The sequence below is a fragment of the Rhinopithecus roxellana genome, chromosome 6 (assembly GCF_007565055.1).
Source record: "Rhinopithecus roxellana isolate Shanxi Qingling chromosome 6, ASM756505v1, whole genome shotgun sequence".
Taxonomy (NCBI): Eukaryota; Metazoa; Chordata; class Mammalia; order Primates; family Cercopithecidae; genus Rhinopithecus; species Rhinopithecus roxellana.
Genome location: NC_044554.1, coordinates 38,372,743 through 38,377,699, shown reverse-complemented (window position 1 = coordinate 38,377,699; position 4,957 = coordinate 38,372,743). Strand labels below are relative to the sequence as shown.

At 38.7% G+C, this 4,957-nt stretch overlaps 1 non-coding gene across 1 annotated transcript; it reads left to right on the top strand.

The window, feature by feature from the left end:
• The first annotated feature begins 506 nt into the window (after positions 1 to 506).
• Positions 507 to 610, top strand: LOC115898495. The gene has a single exon (XR_004058220.1). It is a non-coding gene; the product is annotated as a small nucleolar RNA U13 (small nucleolar RNA).
• The last annotated feature ends 4,347 nt before the right edge of the window (positions 611 to 4,957 follow it).

Sequence of the window (4,957 nt, the reverse complement as noted above, 5' to 3'; positions counted from 1 at the left end):
TCGTCTTCCTCTGAGTACTCATGTCCTTCGTGGAAAGCAGGAATCTGCCCAGAGCCACGAGCTGCTTACTCATTAGCTTCGGCCAGTTCTGAATGTCTCCTTCTTCAGTCTAGGTGTGTGGTCTGTGTGAAACACACTCTGTCTAATAGATACTAAGGAAAGTTTGCTGGAAGGCTCAGAGAAGGTTTGCCTCATTCGTGGTAACAGACATAAGATGAGTTTTCTCTATTCTGCCCCTACAGCAGGTGACCATTAGAAGGGAAACAACCATCCCTGGACTATCAAGGGAACACCAAGAGAATTGCAGAGAAAGTAAAGTCATTGCCCTCCTATTTTCACACTTCCTTTCTGTGATGTAATAGAGTCTTCATTGTTGATGCCACTTTTAATAAGCCATCTGTAGTTTATAGACAAGGCATTCTCAGATGTATATTAGGAGGTCAGATGCGAGATGGAAAGACATTAAAGGCAGGTTGAGACAAGATTATGAAGGAGGCAGAAGTCTGATCCTTTTGTAGTTTATAAGCGTGATGATTGGGTTTTCATGCTTATGTGTGAGAAGTGCCTTCCTCAAACCTTGTTATGATGTTGGTGCATTACTCATCTGATGAGAAAAAAAGGAGGCAGAGGTCAGACCAAGGGGTATAGGCTTTCCTTGATCAACAGTGGGGAGCCACTGATGGGGCTTGAGCAGAGGAGCGACATGATCAGCACTGCACTTCAAAGCATTATTTTAAAAGTTGTGCGTGGGAAGGATTTAAGACAAGGCTCAGAACATTTTGCCACTTGGAAGGCATTGCTGAATATTCATAAAAAACTAGTTTATGGCTCAGCATAAATAATTTTTAAACACAAAGTAAAATACAGTATGTGTTGCCATGGAAGTGACAAAGCCTAGGAAGATAATGACAAGCAGAAAAAAAAAAACAGTGCCATTGTAATTTAAATCATTATAAAGCTTTCTAGAATTTAAGTGTGTTTTCAGTCAGAGTATTTTGAATACACAAAGAAAAGATTATGGTTATTTTATCGTTCTTGCTGAGAAAAGAAAGAACAAAAGAGGGGTGTTTCCTTTTTGCACATAAGACCTATAAAGCTAAACAAAATCAAGCTCGTGGAATCAAAAAGCTAACTTCTGTTTGAAAGACTGAATGAGTCAATTAACTGTGAAGTGCCAGCACAGAGCACAGTCTGGTGAGGTGCCATTGTTAGCATTGGCTGCAGTCCCCTCATGATGATAAGAACGGCTAACAGGCATTGTCTCTGATTACATGCTAAGCTCTGCACTGACACACAGGCACGAGGCCTCTCTGTATTCCTCACCATCAACCACATGTGCTGATGGTGATAAAGTGTGATGTGGGTAAAGAAGATACTGCTAAATTCAGAGATATGATAAACGTAAGTAAATAAATAAAGCCATAGAAGAAATAAATGTTTAATGCCAGAATTTCCAAAAGTATGAATTAATAAAGGGTATGACAAGATGATGGGTATATGGATGTTAATATAAAGGAGATAAGTGTTTCAGAGCTTAAAATTGAAAGAAGTGTTAAGCAATTATTTAAGGGAGAAATTACTGTATGTAAGAGGGAGAGACAGGTTATACAAGCAAAAAAAAAATTCCTCAAATAAACTGAGTGCACATAACAAAAGTTATATTAAGTCAATGCAAGTGAGATTCAAAAGTAGATACAGACGAACAAGCACACCAAAAAAAAAAAAAAAAAAATCAAACTTCTAACGTATAACTGAAGACAATAACCTCCCAAAACTATTATGGCAAGAAGCCTCACCTTTCTTAGACTCACCCACTACTATTTCTTGTATGGATGGCAGTGTGGGTGCACTTTGCATATCTCCCTTTATGAAACAGCAATAAATTAACTAAAGGCATTAAAACTTGGGAAGGAAACTCCATCAGGGATGAGGGCTCTTCTGACTATAGTCAGCCTATTTCTGTAAACCTGAAAGACTGTTCTAGGGCAGGGGATTTTTAGGCTCCGCCCCCAGAGGTTCTGATCAGTAGGTCTGAGGCGGGGCCTAAGAATTTTCATTTCAACAAGTTTCCAGGTGCTGCTGCTGCTGCTTCTGCACACCGGAAACCATTGCACGGTATTAGAGGACTCCAAAGCTAGCTGTGTCACCCTCCAAATAACCAGCGGCTGTTCAAACTCCCTCTGTTTTTGACAGTTGTGCTTCTCAAAAGGGCTGTCTAATAGCAGAACATCCAGTTCCTTACTCCCATTCCCTCCTCGGGCGACTTGAATTTGGTTTAAACTTTGGACTTGCATCAGAAGTTCTAGTCAGAGTCACCAAGCTCTCCAACATCTAGTTAACCTCTTGATCTCAAGGTGCCTTGCGGACCACTCAACTTTCTGGCTCTCTGTAAGGCACACTCTTCTTGTTTTGTTTCCTGAAGTGCACTGCTTTTTAGTCTCTTTTGTTGACCCAAGATCCTCACTGGTTACCATGTTGTAGGTATATTTACTTAAAAACCTTCAAAGGAATCATAGGAATGCCCTGTTAAAATCTTTGAATGGCTTCTCCCTTCACTTAGGATCCTTTCACTGTACTGCGTTCATAGGACCCCTACAGTTAACCACCAATCATTCTTCAGATCAGTCTCCCTGTGGAAAGCAGTCCTTGCTCCTTCTAAGAGCACCTTGAACTTTGTATTGGCTTGCTAGGGGTGCCATACAAAAGTGCTACAGATGGGGTTACTCAAATACAGAAAGTACCCCAGCTTTAGAGGCTGAAAGTCCAAGATCAAAGATGTCAGCAGGTTTAATTTCTCCCAAGGCTTCTTTCCTTGGCTTCCAAATGGCCTTTTCTCTGTATTTGAGCATCCCTGGTGTCTCTCAGGATGTCTGTATCAACTTTTTTAATGAGGACATCAATCAGATTGTATTAAGGCCTCTCCAGATAGCACCATTTTAATTTTACCTCTTTAAAGACCCAGTCTTCAAATGCAGTCACATTCTGAGGTGTTAGAGGTTAAATTAAGGCTTCAACACATCAATTTTGGGGGAACAAAATACAGTCCATAACACACTTCTGCATTGCAGCTTTTATCAGATAGAATTATAATTAAGTTATTGCTGAACTTCTCTGCACTCCCCGCTGCGGCGCTCAACACTGAGTCTGCAATACCTGCCACATGTCTGCCCTATGGAAGGGTCAAGGTTCACTTGTTTCCTACCGAAGGAAAGAATTATAGTCAGAAAAAAATAAGGATACAATGAGCTTGGAACCAGTTTTCCCACCACTTGCTTGGAGATTCCCAAACAGACTCACCAAACAAAATGTCTGTGATCCACACAGCTTAGCAGTAACCTCGTCTCTCCCCAGAAACTGGGTGGCTAGTCGGATGCGAAGGGCAATACCCTACCCCTTCATGGGATAAATGCAATTCCAAGGCAGAAAAGTCAAACAATTCAAGGGAAAGTGTTCAGAATCTAAAAATCCACTTACTGGGCTATGTGAAGTTGATGACCAAACACAGTTCTCTCTCCAGTTCACCTTCTCCAGCAGCTAAATACAAAGAATGCAAATAATCAATATCCAGTCTCCTAGTCCAGGTTCTCATTATTGGATCTAATAATGCCAAAGCAAACAAGCGTACAAGGAAAATCTATTCTTCCTGTGCTGCTGCATCCTTTCTTCTGCCCTTGGTCAGACTGAACAAGACACACTTCCTTATGTGCAGGTTGTTGTCCAACACCAGATTGTTAGACATTATGTAGCAATCATATAAAATTAATTTAACTTTTTACTTTATGGTTAAACACAATTACTGTTCTTTGGAAAAAAAAAAAAAGAAACTTTACACAAATACATATAAGGTAAAAAATGTTGTCATTCAGAAAATTGGCCCTGTTATCATATTTCCCATGTGTGTCTAATTTTATATGCATATATTAAAATATGCATGCATATTTTATGCAAACGTATACATTAAACGAAAAGGCAAGTACTCTAGTCAGTGATTTTTCAGATGCTTTATCTTTATAGTGATCTTTCTAATTGTGAGAAACCCTTTAGATCTTTTAGGTTTCACCATTAGATCTATCTCCTGTGTCCATGTACTACTGGTTTTGGTATATTCTGTAATGTAAAGAATATAATTATTCTTTCTTTTTTATCTTTTTAAAATTAAAAAGCCTCTTCCTTTAAACGTTTAAAATAAAACATTACTTATTTAAAAACATCAAGGGATTTGATGAACTTTTGAGTAAAATGAGATGATTGTCCATTGTTTCTTCTTTCCTCATACCCTAAACCCACCCCTCAGAGGTCATTACAAGTTACATTTTTCATGTAGATTTACAGACATTCTTCTTTTATATCTCATTAGTAGGCTAGTGTCATAGTACCATTCAGGCCGCTATAACAAAGTGTCTTAGATTGGGTAACTTATAAACAATGGAATTTATTGCCCATGGTTCTGGAGGTTGGAAAGTCCAAGATCATGGCCCAGCAGATTTATATCAGGTGAGGGCCCTCTGCTTCAGGTATGGTCCCTGCTAGCTGTGTGTTCGTGTGGTGGAAGGAGCCCTTGGGCCTCATTTATAAGGGCACTAGTCCTATTCTTGAGGATAGTGGTATTATGACCTACTCATCTCCCAAACGCCCCACCTCTTTGATATTATTGCATTAGGAATTAGGTTTCAGCATATAAATTTTAGGTAGACACAAATCAGGTCATAGCAGCTAGTTAGATCTCCTCTTTTTAAATCAAATTTGATCAACAAGTTTTGCTGTAACTTGCTTTTTCATACTTAACACTTGCTTGGTCATTTCATGTTTCCAATGTAATGTATTTCATTTTTCTTTAAAGTTACATAATATTCCAACATCATAGTGAATTTAACTGTGCAGCCATAGATTGGTATTAAATTTGTTTCTAGTTTTGTTTTTTTTTTTTTTTTACTATTATAAATAATATTGCAAAAAA